Source organism: Spinacia oleracea, chromosome 2, assembly GCF_020520425.1.
Source record: "Spinacia oleracea cultivar Varoflay chromosome 2, BTI_SOV_V1, whole genome shotgun sequence".
NCBI lineage: Eukaryota > Viridiplantae > Streptophyta > Magnoliopsida > Caryophyllales > Amaranthaceae > Spinacia > Spinacia oleracea.
In genome coordinates, this window is record NC_079488.1 from 34,468,651 (window position 1) to 34,485,575 (window position 16,925).

Consider the following 16,925-nt stretch of genomic DNA (forward strand, 5'->3'; position numbering starts at 1 on the left):
TTCTTACAATCAGGCTTACTTCCCATATTAGTTAAAGACTTTTGATCAATAAAGCGAGTAGGAAATACCTTCCTCTTTTTGAGGTGAAGAAGACGATCCATTTGATTCTCACTCGCGAGGATGATGTTTGGAAACTCGGGAACGGACTCGATCGTTGGTGGTGCTTGGCTTGAGGACACCTCCTCTTGCCTCCTTGTTGTTCCTACACATGCCCTCTTGAAGCCATTTGAGTAATGAAAATTGAGATTTTTGGGGTTTTGGAGATTTTTGGATTTTTGGTGGAGAAGGATATTTGGTGAAATTAATGGTTTTTATGGTGTAGAAGATGCAGTGAGGATGTTTTGATGTATAGAATGTCGAATTTGGTGGAGAGATGAGTGAGTTATGGAGATTTGAAGGTTTTCAGGTTAGGGGTTTAATTGAGAAGAGAGAGATTGAAGAAGGTGAGTGTGGAGGAAAAGAGGAGATAAGCATGTGCGTGCAATTCCTTAAAAGAAGTCTCCCGATCGGGCGATCAGCTCGCAAGTCGCCTGATCGGGCGATCAGCTCGCAAGCCACCCGATCGAGCAGCCCTTTTCCCACCGGGCGAGTTTCGTTCTTTGTCCTTTACTCCGCACACGCCCGATCGGCCCCCCCCTAGCCCGATCTCCATCAGGCAAATGGCTCGATGTTCAGCAATCCCTTAGTTAGTCAAATTTCGTGCCCAGAACTTAAAAAATCACCGTATAAAACCGCTCGATCTGGCGAACGGCTCGTCAGGTGCCTTCTCTTGTCTCCCGTCGGGAAACCATTCGCCCGGTCGGACGAATTACTCAATCATCCCTGCCATGTGCACGCGTCCGATCAGGCGCCCTTCGCCCGCTCGCCATCGAGCGATTGGCTAAGTGCTCTATTTCTACGATTTTGCAACTTTTACGCACTTGGGGTATTAAATCTGCACATAACTCAACATTCAAAAGGTAAAATTCTCTCCGCTCACCTCTCTAACACTAAACAAGGAAAAAACACAAAAAAATACAAAAAATTAAAACTACTCTAACTAAGCGATAAACTACGGGTTGTCTCCCGCAAAGCGCTGGTTTATTATAGGTCCTGCACGACCTTGTTACCTCATTGTAGGTCATGGATTGGAGGTATTGAACCTCAATTACTTCTACGGTAGCCCCTTCATGGTACAACATCAGATGTTGCCCGTTAACCTTATACTTGTCACCCTTGTCATTTTGTACTTCGACATACCAAAACATATTGACCATGATTATAGTGAATGGTCCAGACCATCTAGACTTTAGTTTTCCAGGAAACAACTTAAGTCTTGAATTGAAGAGCAGTACCTTATCACACATTGCGAACTCTCTAGGTAGGATTTTCTTGTCATACAATAGCTTGGTGTTCTCCTTATAGATACGGGCACTGTCATAAGCTTGCAATCTAAACTCCTCGAGCTCATTCAACTGTAGTAGCCTCTTCTCACCGGCTAGCTTAGAATCCATGTTGAGCTCCTTGATTTCCCAGAAAGCCTTATACTCCAATTCTACCGGAAGATGACATGATTTACCATACACCAATCAATACGGGAAAGTACCAATAAATGTCTTAAATGAAGTTCGGTATTCCCATAGAGTATCATCAAGCTTCATGCTCCAATATTTCCTAGATTTTGCTACCACCTTCTTAAGAATATATTTGATCTCCCGGTTTGAGACCTCAACTTTCCCACTCGTTTGAGGGTGGTAGGCTAGTCCGGTGCGATGATAGACTCCATATTTGCACAAAAGCGCATCCGAATGACACTCGTGGGAGTCAGAACCTCCATCACTAATCAATGCTCTCGGACCTCCGAATCTAGGGAAAGTGATATTCTTAAATAGGGAGATTACTATTTTAGCATCGTTCATAGAAGAGGCAACGACTTACACTGAATTAGACACATAATCTACAACAACAAGGATATACAGATTACCCTTAGACGATAGGAATGGTCCCATGTAGGGGTGTTCATTACCGGGTGCCCGGCTAAACAGGTACCTGAAAATAAGGGTACCCGAAAATGCGGGTAGTCATTTTGTCGGCCCATTCCCCGACCCGGAATAACCGGGTACCCGGTTATGGGTACCCGGTTTTTTTTAAAATCAAAGTCAAAACAAAAAAACCCAAAGGATAACAACAAAATAGAGAAGGCTCCATGTAAGCTACTCCGTATAACACAAATTATAGAATCCGTTTGTTGTACTTGTTGCATGAGATCTTCTCTCACTCTCCTGATCTCCATTATTTGACCATTTCCCTCTCCTCTCGTTCTTTCCGCAAAAACAAATCAGAAGCTTGCTTAGTTTAACATAAAAGGACAATGCCTAAAAATCTAAAATATCCCAGCTACCAGCCTACCAGCAAGTGCTTGGTTAAGATATTATTGAAAGAAAATTGAACTCTAGTAAAGTGGTCAAATTGGTTAAAATAATATCTTGAATATTGATGAAGGGGGTGAGACCGTGAGAGAGGAGATCAAGGGGGTGAGAGGCCACGGCGGTGGTACGTGCTGGTGAGTCGGTGTGCCGGTACGAGAGAGGAGGTGAGAGGAAGTGAAGCCGGTGCGAGAGAGCCAGAGAGGGGTTGAGAGAATGAGAGGCGAAAAGGCGCCTATTTGTTTGTGTGAGATGAAACCCTAAATTCCCAGCCAAACACTGCACACTAAATAATACACCCATATTTTTTCATCACTTTTTTGGTTTTTACCAGGTATTCGGGTACCCGCTTAATCGAAAGAGCGGCCCATGCCCCGACCCGTGGTAGAAACAATACCCTTGTGAGAATACCTTGAACTTCCCAATCAGGAATACAACGCTCGTACAAACCATCTGCAGTCTCATGGAATAAGTGCGGATCATCCCAAAAGTAGTAACGAATATCATGGAGGAACGTAGGATAGATCATCCAGAAAAGTACCCACCACAATATAATTCGCATAGTCCTCGAACCATGGTGACTGACTAGTAACTGTAAGTGATCATCTGGAAATGAATCATCAATTGGTGTAGCAGCTTTACCATCATCATACCTTAATCTAGACAAGTGGTCTGCAACCACATTCTCATTCCCTTTCTTATCACAGATCTCATATCAAATTCTTGTAGCAGTAGTATCCATAGAATAAGCCTAGGCTTGGCTTCCTTCTTAAAGAGAAGATACTTAAGGGTCACATGGTCAGTGTAGGCTATCATCTTGAACCCAATGAGATAGGTACGAAACTTGTCCAAGTCATATACTATAGCAAGAAGCTCTTTCTTAGTAGTAGCGTAATTAACCTGAGCTTCATCCAACGTCTTACTAGCATAGTAGATAGCATGCAAGACCTTGTCCTTTGGTTGTCCCAAAACAACCCCAACTTCATAATTGCTTGCATAACACATAATTTCGAACGGGAGATCCCACTAGGGATAACGGATGATAGGGACAGAGATTAGTGCCTGTTTTATCATGTCAAAATTTTCAAGACAAGCATCAGTGAACACAAATGGGGCATCCTTTAGCAGAAGCTGGGTCAGTGGTTTAACAATCTTAGAAAAATCCTTGATAAAGCGGCGATAAAACCCCGCATGATCAAGGAAACTCTTAACACCCTTCACATTAACTGGAGGGGGTAATTGTTCAATCACTTGGACCTTAGCCCAATCCACTTGAATGCCCTTATTAGAAATTAAATGCTCCAAGACCACCCCTTCAGTAACCGTGAAATGACATTTTTTCCAGTTTAACACGAAATTGCATTCTTCACATCTTTTTAGAACTTTAGTCAAATTGATTAAACAAGTATCAAATGAAGTACCATAGACACTAAAGTTATCCATAAACAATTCCATGATTGACTCTATAAACTCAAAAAAGATGCTCATCATGCAACGTTGAAATATATCAGGTGCATTACACAGACCAAAGGGCATCCTACGATATGAAAAAGTATCATAGGGACAAGTAAAGGTGGTCTTCTCCTTATCATCTAGAATAACCATCCAGATACCGAAAATACTTGTGACAGGCTAGTCTTTCTAACATCTGATAAATGAAGGGAAGGGGGAAATGATCTTTCTTAGTAGCTACATTCAGACGCTTATAATCAATACACATACGCCATCTTGTAACTACCCTAGTTGGGATCAACTCATTTTTCTCATTTCTAACCACAGTTGTCCCCCCCTTTTTTGGGACCATATGAACAGGACTTACCCACTTAGAATCCTCTATAGCATACACAATACTCGCATCAAGAAATTTTACAACTTCAACTTTTACAACATCTTGCATAATGGGGGTCAGACGACGTTGGGGTTGAATACATGGTTTTTGATTTTCATCTAAATGTATCATATGCATGCAAAATTCTAGGCTAATGCCCTTCAGATCATCAATACTATACCCAATGGCCTTTTTGTGCTTTTCAACACAGATAGAAGTTGAGATAATTGGCCATCATTGAATGAAGTACTAATAATCACAGGACAAAGATCCTCATCATCTAGATATGCATATTTCAGATTCGAGGGAAGGGGTTTGTGAAGGAAATATGTCCTTCATCCAAGGTGCATTTAGTCTAATACCAAGGTTCAGATTAATTGCGAACAATTAATTCAGTGAGATCAAGTGATCGGAACAACTAGCTGGAGCAATGCTTCCGACCAGTGAGTTCTAATGAATATTAAGCTCACAACTTACTCTTGACTAAACCTACAAGGTCACACCAATGGCACATAACAGATCACCAGATTAAATGAATCGGAAATTCATTTAATAGCTTTTCGGGAATTAGTTTTGAAAAACGTATTATACGATACGATCTTGAATCGGAATCGTATATCGTATCGTGAATATTCGTAAGCTGGGAGAAACGAATAAATCATATCGTACAACGGTGATTTGTCGTACACGAAACGATAAATAATATCCGTAAGGTATTAGTCGCGAATACGAAGGGCATCGGAGCTGCCGGCCCGTCGAGCCAAGCACGCAAGGGTGCAAGGCCCAACGAGCCAGCGAGCTCGCGAGCAAAGGCGAGCAAGCCAACCCGTGTGTGGTACGAGCACGCAACAACATAGCAGCAACGAGCGAGCAAGGCCCATGGCCCAGCTGCTCGGCTGCGCACGCTGTGGGCTTCGGCCTGCAGCGTGTGGCTGGGCGATGGGCTGTGCGGGTGTCCGTGTGTGGTGTGGCCGGTCAAGGCCTCTTGGTCTTGGCCGGCTACATCATTTAATACAATTAGGTTATTGTATTTTCCACACATCACAGTACACAATGTTTTCCAACCCAAAACCTAATTCAGAATATTACGTTCTTTAGTTTTCTCTCTCTGTGAAAACTGTTCTTCCCAAAAGAAAAAAACTCTTGATTAATTGTCTAAGCTACGGTTATCAAGACGGATCCGATCGTGTCGGTGAACCAAGTAGAGGAACGACAAGTGGATTTCTAAGTTCGTGTTTGTTGACAGATTACTAGGGAAAATACGCTTCGAATGTAAGTTTGCTTAATTTGTGCTTTATACATGTTTCATGGCTTTGGGGATTGTTTCCGCACATGTTATTATGTTTAACTGTATTTGTAGACACCTAATTTGTGTCTCCCCTTTGGGATGATGACGATACCATTATCCTTGTTAGGCAATTGGAGTAACTCCAGGCGGAGATCCCAATTGCTAAGAACACCTCCAAAATCCAAAGTCCAAAATCCAATCCTCGAGGCCGTTCCCCTCCCAGAACTCGGTACAAAATACAACTTCCAAATTCCAATTTCAAAATCCAAGTTCAATCTCAATAAGTGGACCATCCCATTGGTTTTACTAGGCCTTTTCCACTCAAAAACATATAAGGCAAGTCAAATTCGGGCACCGACCCACAAAACCGAGCATGCCGGGCCCCGTCCCGTAAAATCGAAATTCAAATACCCGAGAAAGGTTTGTTTTTAGACGCAAATTCAAGCCTTAACCTCCAAGAAAACACTACGTGCCAAACATCGTACTATTCGTACGAAGGTACACCCATACAAGACAAATCAAGGACGGCATCTTTCCGTCCTTTTTGGCGACATTCAGCCCACGTCAGCAGCGCCCAGCGCTGGCCTGGCGCCAGGCGCTGGCGTGTGCTAGCGTTTTGCACCATTTCCCTCCTATAAATACCCCTCATTTCCTTCGAAAAAAGGAGAGGACAACACACATAACATCGTAATTTCGACATTACTCCTCACAATACAAGCTTCAAAACTCTTCAAAACACATACAAAAAGTCCTAAATTCAAGAGCAATTGGGAGCTCGAGCCTAAGCTTAACTAGGTAAATCCGAATCCCATTTCAATTAATCATGCTATTTTGATTTCAAATGATTAGCAAGTTGGTGTTTTTTGCCATAAAAAAAACACCACTTGCAACAATCATATATACGTTTTCAAAAATACAAACTTTTTCAAAATACAAAATACAAACTTTCAAGATTCAAGGATGTTCAAAGTTGCTTGCATTCATCTCTTTGAACTAGAATCACCTTCAAGCATGGAGTAATCAAAGATGACACCTTTTAGCATTTAAAGGTTTAATCTTTTGAGATTCAAAACTCCATTTTTTACAAGTTCAAGTCTTCAAATTTCAATATACAAGTTCAAGTTTTCAAATTTCAATCATTTCAAGTGCAAAGTTTCAATCCTTTCAAGTTCAAACCTTTCAATATTCAAGCTTTCAATTTCAAGTTCAATATGCAAAATCTAGGACATTTGGGTTGAGCAACCTCTCCCAAGTTGAGATTTTTGGCTTTGAATTCGTGTCGGGCGCACTTATTTTGAAGGAGCCGCTTGGCGTTCGAATCTCATGTGCCCAAGTACAAATTTCAATATCGCAATTTCAATATCGCAACTTCAATATCGCACTTTCAATATCGCACTTTCAATACCGCAATTTCAATACCGCAATTTCAATATCGCAATTTCAATTTCGCACTTTCAATTCCGCACCTTTACTTGCCTAGTCCATTTCTAGGCAATGTGGACCTACTCCCTAGTCCTTTTCTAGGGGGTCTTGTATTTACTAATTCCGCACTTTATTTAGTATTGTGATGTTGCTTTGTGTGCTTTATCGCTTTCATCACCAACATGCTAAATACAAAAAAATACAAAGGTTACATCACGCTTAACGAAGATATTTTTGGACAAACCGGCCTTAGGTTCCTTAAATCAATCTTTAAAGCAAAGTGACCACCGTACAATTAGAAATTCTATTTTGTTCTAATTTGCAAACCCACATAGTCTAATCTTAGGGTTTATTTTCGAAACAATGTTGTGCCAACGTACTTAAATATTTCTAAAGCTAGCAGAATAAGCATTTTCGTTCCCGAGCCCGGATCTCACCCATCCATTTCAAGGATTCAAGGCCTTATCCAAAAATAGAGTCATTGTGCGGTCTTCCCAAACGAGACCTAAAATAAGTTTGGTGGCGACTCCTTGGAGGTGCAAAAACAATTCAACGGTTCTCTAAACGAACCGCCGCGTGCCAAACCCCCCATTGTAGGAAGCGGGAAAAAACACCCCCTCAAGTAAATTGGCGACTCCGCTGGGGAGTTTTCTAATTTCAATTTCGAAAATGAGAGCAGATTTCGAGCAACCAGCCACTGATCTGCCGAAGTACTGGATGCCAGCATTGGCGCCAGGCGCAGCCCCTGCGCCCAACGCCGCTGCCTACATCCAGGACAGTGGCTCACAGTGGCTTGTTGCCCACTTTTACTCAACTTTTCGTGTTGGGAGTTAGTCTGTTTTTGCATCTGGAAGGACGCCCCCAAGCCTCGTGAATGAGTGCCGAAAAACGGGCTTTACAAATACAAATTCAAGTACGATTTCAATTTTAATTTCAATTTCTAGGCATTTCATGCATTTTTCGAAAACCATATTGTGCAAAATAAATTTCTACCTTTGCCCACACGGATGTGTTCTACATTCGGGCTAGCCCTCGGGGCAACGAAATGGTGACTCTCCATACGGTTCCCGACCAAAGTGTGTGACCATTTCCGCGCCTACCGAAACTTGGCATTTGCTTGACATTCCCGATGTCAAGTATGGAGGCCGTCTGCCGACACACACTTCCCTTAGGCGGAACGTGAAAGCTTGTCGCCGGATCCGTCTCTTAGCCGAGTACCTTTTTGACACCCAAAGCCGACCACTTGCATCATACAAAACTTAGACCGACCTTAGGTTGAGAACTTTGCATGTCGCATTCATATTCATGATTAGTGTGACAACGTGTTACTTGTGCATTGTGTGGGCGTCTTTGCACGCGTGAATGGCTAACCTCGAGTTCTAGCTTGCCAAAACCAATTAGCCTCCAACTAGGAAACCAAACCCCTAGGAGCATCATTCAAACCTCATGCATCTAAATCGCCGATTTTAGGGTCTTTAGGAGTGTCACTCCATTTGATTCAGAACCCTTAAACACGCCTCACGCACAAATACCAAATTCAAAATTCAATCCAACGACATCATAATGCCGGATTTTCGAGTCCAAATTCCAAGCTACAAACCCAAAATTCAATCCAACGGCGTCATAATGCCAGATTTTCGAGTCCAAATTCCAAGCTACAAATTCAAAATCAATCCAACGGCGTCATAATGCCGGATTTTCGAGTCAAAATTCCAAGTTCCAAGTTCAAAATGCAATCCAACAGCGTTAGAATGCCCGATTTTCTATTTTCAAAACCTCAAATCTCCAAGTCAAGTCCAAATCCAACGGCGTCATAATGTCGGATTTTCTAGTCCAAATTCCAAGTTTCAAAGTTCAATCCAAACTTTCTAGTCCAAAACTTCAATTTTCAAACACAACCCAACGGCGCCTTAATGCCGGATTTTCTAGTCCAAATTTCGAGTTTCAAGCTCCAAGTCAAGACTAAATCCAACGACGCCTTAATGCCGGATTTTCTATTCCAAATTTCAAACTTCAAACTTCAAAGTAAAAAACCACAAATCCAACAGCGTCATGCCGGATTTTCTATTTTAAACATTCAAGTCTTCAAGCATCGAAGTCAAGTTGCCAATTCCAAACCTCAAAAGTTCAAATGCCAAAGTTCATGATCGGTGTAATGCCAACTTTTCAACTCCAACTTTCAAACCTCAAATTCCATGTCGATCTTTCGAATTTCAAGTCCTATGCTCAAAACTTCAAGTTCCAAATACATGCCGTCGTAATACCGATTTTCCATTCCGCATTTCAAACATCAAGCTCGAAGTTCAAAAATTCCAAACTTTCAAATTTCAAATCCTACACTCCAAGTCCACGGCGGCATAATGCCGGACTGTCAAGTTCCCAAATTCAATATCCACGGCAACATAATGCCGGATTTTCTAAATACGAAGCTTCATGTTCTACATACAAAATGCATCCCTTTCCATTTCAAAATTCAAACTTCGAGTCAAACTCAAATTTCAATCGGGTTGAAAATCCCCTGAAATAATACAAGTTCAAATTCAATCGGGTTGAAAATCCCCTGAAATAATACAAATTCCAATGGGTTGAAATTCCCTTCAAATACTCCAATTCCAATGGGTTGAGATCCCCCTAAAATATTGACGGGTTGAAAATCCCCTAAAATAATACAAACCCCATTCCAAATATTTCCAACGGGTTGAAAATCCCCTGAAATAATACAAATTCCAATGGGTTGAAATTCCCTTCAAATATTCCAAGTTCAATGGGTTGAAACTCCCCTAAAATATTGACGGGTCGAAATTCCCTTCAAATAATACAAAATCAATCTCTTTCAATCGGGTTGAAATTCCCTTCAAATATCCCAAGTCCAATGGGTCGAAATTCCCTTGGAAGTTCAATTTCCTAGTACAAGCCCAATTTCCATGTCCTAGGGCCGGTTGAAATCCCCTTCAAATAAGTTCAATTTCCAAATAGATCGAAATACTCTTTTTCGACATTTCAAGTTCTAGTACAAGAGCCAACTTTCGCAAAAGAATGAACGCTCCTCTCATAAATTTCCAACGGGTTGCAAATCCCGAATACAAGTACAAAATCCAAAATCCCGAATCTTCGGAGTGACACTTAGAGTTAAGTCTAGGTCTCATTCGTTGCATGCATATCATATCATGTGTCAGGAAATTCAAGATCTAAAGTTCAAAATCATGTCCAAACTAGGTGCTCAGATTCCTCTTCTTAAAACCCTACTCAAGATGACTTCACTAGCAGCAGCTGTAGCAGAGCTCTATGAACGCGTTGAGGAAGCTGAGGCTCGCATAAGGGCTCTCGAAGATAATCAAGAAACTCTTTTCCATGCTGTGGGTCCATTCGAGGTAGAGGAAATATTTCATAATCAAGGGTCTGTACCACACTTAGTGCAGCCAAGTGAAAACTCAGAATCTGGGTATCCTCAAGGAGACATTTGCGGGATCTGGGCCAGCGATGATGAAGACACATATCAGGACCCTCCTGTCGAAAAAATCTCTGACGATGAATGCCAAGAGATTGTAAGCGCCGATTGGTACTTGGACCCTAAGGCAGAAAACAGTGTTCAAGTCATGACTAGGTCTGGTCGAATTCAAGAGCCAGCCAACAGAACGGCACCAGCAACAGATGTTCCTCTTCCCACCAAGGAGAACCCTCTAATCAAGCAATTGAAGCGCACTAAAGCAGAGGTTAATATTTGGAAACTCTTGGCTTCCTCCGTGGAGCACAGCACTGCTCTTATCAATGCTCTGGTCAAACTGAATGTCACCCCAGAAGTCACTCCTGACGAATTGATCGGGTTGCTTACAAATCTGGAAGAAGGAATCACCTTTACTAATGAAGACCTCCCACCCAAGGGGGCGGGCCATCACAAGGCTCTCTATTTGACTGTTGAATACAAAGACAAGATCATCCCCATGAATCTAGTGGACAATGGATCGGCCATCAATGTGTGTCCTCTCCGCACTGCCGAAAATATGGGCTTCACCCCTAGTGACTTTTCTAGCTCCTCCCAAGGTGTTCGTGCCTATGACAACACTCGTCGGGAGGCAATGGGAACTCTCACTCTACTACTCTGCACAGGGCCAATCGAGCGGAAAATGAGCTTTCAAGTGCTCAACATCAAAGCAAGTTTCAATCTCCTATTGGGAAGACCTTGGATCCATGACCTCAAAGCAGTGCCATCTTCACTTCACCAGAAAGTCCGAATGGAGGTCCAAGGAAATGTCATTACCCTGCACGCGTCGCATCCAAGGACCAAGATATCCGACAAGGCTCTGATATTAATCGAACATGATGACAGGGACGAAGACCTCTGGGGATTCAGTGCTGAAGTTGGGGCCATCGAATCCCGAATGAATCCCATGACAAAACGCATGATGATCAAGCGTGGGCGTTTCCTGGGCACTATTCTGCCACCACCCACCAAATCTCCTTTCAAGGCCCAAGGACAGACCAACTGTTGCGGTCTGGGATACAAGCCGACTAAGTTCGATGACAAGCAGCAAAAGGCTAAGCTAAAGGCCCGTCGAGCTGTCAAAGATCAATTCAAAATACCTCCTCATCAACTCACACTCAATGGGCAATTCGTGAAAGAAGGAGAGCGTGACTTATACTTCGACTTCCCAAAACCATTCTATGACTCTTCAAAGGGGGTTCTCTACCCTGGATTCGAGATCTTTTAAGACTGTCACTTTCTAGAGGATGCTCCTCCAATACAAGACAAGGCCTCCCCTGAATGCCTTGATTCCTCAGCTTTCGGACTGCTATTTGGCCAGGAGATGACCCCAACCATTCCTGAAGACACCATGGTTCAAATGATCACTCAAATCGAAGACTTCGACCCATCTAAGCTGATTACTCCAAGTGAGAAGATGGTCAATGGCTGGAGAAAGTCTCTCAAGATAACAGCTCCAAACGGCAAAATGTTCAAGATTACTGTGGGCGAAGGATCTATGATGAGCGAGTCCGAGTCCGAGGATGAGTCTGGATCTGAGTCTAGCAATGAGTCTAAGTGTCTATAACTAGAGTCTTGCATCAATCAAGTGCCTCTAAAGGCCGAGCTTCAAGTCAAAACAGTCGATGTAATGATTGCTGATTTCAATAACACTTCAATTTCTATTTACTCCTCGAGTCCTAATTCAAAATCAAATCCTAATCCACACAACTTTGCTTCACAAGAAACTGACTTTGAATTTCTAAAAGCTATCGAAAATCATGAAAACAGGACGCGCATAATTGAGGAAACAGAAAAAAATCAACCTTTATAACAGCAGTGATTCAAAACTAGTTCAGATTGGTTTAACTCTTTCTCCATCAGAGCGGGACGACCTTATCAAACTACTTTCAGAGTATGTAGACGTCTTCGCATGGTCCTATCATGATATGCCAGGGGTTGATCCAAGCATCGGTCAGCATACAATTCGCCTTATTCCAGGGTCAAAGCCCATCAAGCAGAAGCTCCGTCGCATGAAACCGGATGTTTCCCTAAAAATTCAAGAAGAGGTCTCCAAGTAGTTAGTGGCCGGGTTTATTCGAGAAGCAAAATATCTAGAATGGATCGTAAATGTTGTCCCAGTTCCAAAGAAAGACGGCAAAGTACGAATGTGTGTGGACTACAGGGATCTTAACAGGGCCAACCCTAAAGACGGTTTTCCATTGCCTCATATCGACATCCTGGTCGACAACACCGCAAATCATGCCTTACTCTCTTTTATGGACGGGTACGCAGGCTACAATCAGATTCCCATGGCAGAGGAAGACATGGAGAAAACAACCTTCATCACTCAGTGGGGTACATATTGCTATACAGTTATGCCGTTCGGACTAAAGAACGCATGAGCAACTTATCAAAGAACAACAACAGCCATCATGAGCGATATGATTCACAGGGAAATTGAGGTATATGTCGACGACATGATTGTCAAATACAAAGAACGACATGAGCATACCTCAGTACTTCGAAAGTTTTTCAACAGGCTCAGACAATACAATATGAGGCTCAATCCTCAAAAGTGCGCATTCGGGGTAACGTCAGGCAAGGTGCTCGGATATGTCATCAGCTCTCGAGGCATAGAGGCTGACCCTTCAAAAATCAAAGCACTTCTCGAGATGCAACCACCAATGAATGAAAAGGAAATTCGGGGTTTTCTCGGTAGACTACAATGCATCAGCAGGTTCATTTCAAGACTCACAATGATCTGTGAACCAGTATTTTGAAAGCTCCGAAAAAGCGAGCCCAAAGTGTGGGATGACGATTGGCAGCATGCATTCGAAACAATCAAAAGCTACCTTTCCAACCCACCAGTACTAAAACCAGCAATGCCAGGGATTCCCCTCAGGCTCTACCTCACAACAACAGATTCTGCAGTGGGGGCTATGCTTGCTCAAGAAATTGAAGGCAAGGAGAACGGCGTATACTACATAAGCAAAAAGCTGATCGAGTACGAGACCAAATACACTCAGCTCGAGAATCTCAGCATCGCCTTGGTTTAGGCCACAAAGAAACTACGGCACTACATGCTTTCCCATACAATACATGTGATCAGCAAAGCCGATCCTCTCAAATATCTATTCGAGAAACCAGCACTCAACGGACGTTTGTCCAGATGGTTGGTCATGCTAGCAGAATTCGACCTCAAATACATTCCATAGAAATCTATCAAGGGTTCAGCAGTCTCAGATTTCCTAGCCGACTGTCCTGTCGAGGCAGAAGAGGAAGATTACGACTTACCCGACGAGCAAATCTAAATGACCAGTGATGACAGTTGGTCATTGCATTTTGACGGTGCCTCCAATCAGAACGGATGTGGTGTTGGAGTAATTCTAGTTGCCCCAGACGGCACACACATTCATATATCAGCAAAATTGCAATTCAACGTCACAAACAATGCGGCAGAATATGAAGCATGCATTATGGGCCTGGAAGCCGCCTTAGCCTTAGGTGTCCAGAGACTTCGAGTGTACGGGGATTCCTCCCTAATCATCAATCAAATTTCCGGCTAATGGAAAGTAAGGAGCGAGAGCTTGGCTCCCTACCAGTCTTACCTTGAGCAGTTGTCTGAACAAATAGAAGAACTCCAGTATACATACCTCCCGAAAGAGGAGAATCAATTCGCCGATGCACTGGCAAAGCTGGCCTCAATGATTAACATTCCAAGCAGCATGGCTGAAATGCCACTTACAATTGAAACCCGTCAAGAAGCAGCATATGTCCATGCTATTGACCACGTCGAGCAAGACGAAGATGAACCTTGGTTTACAGACATCCAAAGGTATCTACAAAGTTCGGAGTATCCCCCACACTTTCCAAGCAAGAATCGAAGGGCTCTACGACTACAATCAGCCAATTTCGTCATAGAGGGTGACATTCTATACAAAAGGTCCCTTAACGGTCCTAATCTCCGATGTGTTGACAAGCACGAAGCTCAAAGAGTCATGGATAACATACATGTAGGAGTCTGTGGCACCCACATGAATGGGAAAATGCTAGCTCTCAAGATAGTCAGGGCACGATACTATTGGACTACCCTCGAGCGGGACTGCTACTTCTTTGTCAAGAAGTGTCCCACGTACCAAAAGTGTGCGAATCTGAAGCACATTCCTCCATCACTACTATACTCTCAATCATCACCGTGGCCATTCTCAGTCTGGGGTATCGACGTCATCGGCAAAGTCACTCTAGGCACCGGGGGTCATGAATTCATACTGATTGCCATCGATTATTTCACCAAATGGGTCGAGGCCAGATCATTCAAAGTATTGGGTTCCAAGCAAGTGGCCCAGTTCATACAAGAAAAAATTATATGCAGATATGGCGTTCCTCACGAGTTCATCAGCGACCAGGGAACCCATTTTCAAGGAGAGTGTGAAGATCTATTCACCGAGTAAAAGATTCAACATCATCGCTCTTCACCTTATCTCCCACAAACCAATGGGGCAGTCGAAGCAGCCAATAAGAATGTCAAGACCATCATCATGAAAATGACTACCAATTACATGGACTGGCCCCAAAAGCTGCATTTCGCATTGTGGGGATATCGAACTACAATTAGCACTTCAACTGGTGCAACTCTGTTCTCATTGGTCTATGGAATGGAAGAAGTACAACCTGTCGAACTGGAGATACCTTCTCTAAGGATAGTCCTAGAAAGAAAAATCCCAGAAGCTGCATGGGTACAAGCAAGATATGACGAGCTAGTCATGCTCGATGAGCGACGGCTTCAAGCCGCTCACCATGTACAAGTCTATCATCGCCGAGTGGCCAGACATTTCAACAAAAGGGTCAGAACCCGAAACATCAAGGAAGGCGAGCTTGTCCTGAAAGCCTTTCGCAAAAGCATCATGGACTCAAGGGGAAAATTCAAACCCAACTGGGCAGGCCCATACATCGTCAAGAAGATCCTTTCCGGGGGAGCAGTTGAACTAACAGACATCGACGGAACAGAATTCAGATCTCTTACCAACCTCGATCAACTCAAGAAGTTCTATGTCTAAGTTCCATGTTCAAATTCAAGAATCCAAATTCAGGTATTGTAAGGTAGTCAGAACTACGTCCGGCCTGATTCCCTAATGGGACACGTAGGCAACCTCATTTCGAGGCCCGGCCACTTTAATACAAAAAAATTCAAAATTTCCTCAATTAAGGGCTTCCTAAAAGTCAAATCAAATAAAATTTCAAAACTCAAATTGTTGTTGTTGTTATTCCAAATGTGCCAATTCAAAGCAAAGCATGTTCAAGCGGAATTTAACACAATATCTCTTTAGTTGGCCCTAAGGCCTTCAAAGCTAATTCAAATACAAAGTCAGGATCAAGTGAAGCAAAGTTCAAAAGCCTTTTCTCTTCCTAAACAAATTTTCAAACACATCTTCCAAACACATTCTAAACACAATTCCTTCAAATACAATTTCAAACACATTTAGCCTACAAAGATCTAGGGTCGGGCGACTATGCTCTTGAGTCTTCGCACCTTGAGTACTATCCCCTGACTCCTCCCGCAATCAATCATCAATATTCCCCTTGCCCAAGCGGCGGGAGAAGGAACTTGCAAGCCTTCCAAGACAGGAGGACGACGAACCTCCTTTGGATTCCGAACGGTCAAGCACGGGATGGGTCATACTCCCGTCACCTTCCTCATAGTTAGTTGATGCAGGACGTCTAGCTCTAGAACCTCGGACACTAGCTGGTCCGGAGAGAGAAATGTCTCTCTGGCTTAGGCCTCTCATTCATACAATGTACCCCGCAGACAGAGCAACTGCCTCAGGTGGGAACTGATACTCAAGAATGGTTTGGCGATCCAATACCGCCTCCAAACTTCAAGTCGATTCGCATTCAGCGCAACAGGTTTGGGGTTCTCTTCAGTACATTCCGGGATCTCCTGTTTCAAGCCATATTGTCTCATCACTCGAGCAGGCGAGTAGAAGACTAGCATTGTGAGGCTTGGCACCCTCAAAGCAGCAGAACCAGGGGCAAGCTTCATAGCAGCAATTCCCCACCAAGGAACTACCTACCTTATACAAGATTAAATCCCAGAGAATGCGCATCTCTACTCATCCAATGAAAGTCGGCCATACACCATGGGCCACACAGTGAATCCTTTTCTACTATAGCTCGCCATGTTCTCCGGTGGTGCCACCAACATGAGCCTCTGCATAAGCCAAACCTTGGGGAGTATACAAGAAGCACATTTCAAAATTCAACATTCAAAATTCAAGTACAAGTACAAGTTCAACAACACAGAGAAGGCTCCAGATCCTTACTTGGAGTAATACCGGACTTCCCGACGGCAATGAAGAGGGGTCCGACTTCAGCATGTCAAGGCCCATCAATGTTTCGCCAATCATGAGCGGCATTGGGTCCCGACCATTAGCAAACTGCTCTACAATCTCAATTAGGGAGGCATCACCATTGCCAAACCTCTGCTTCGAAAAGAGGAAGCGAGCAAATATACAAAAACTC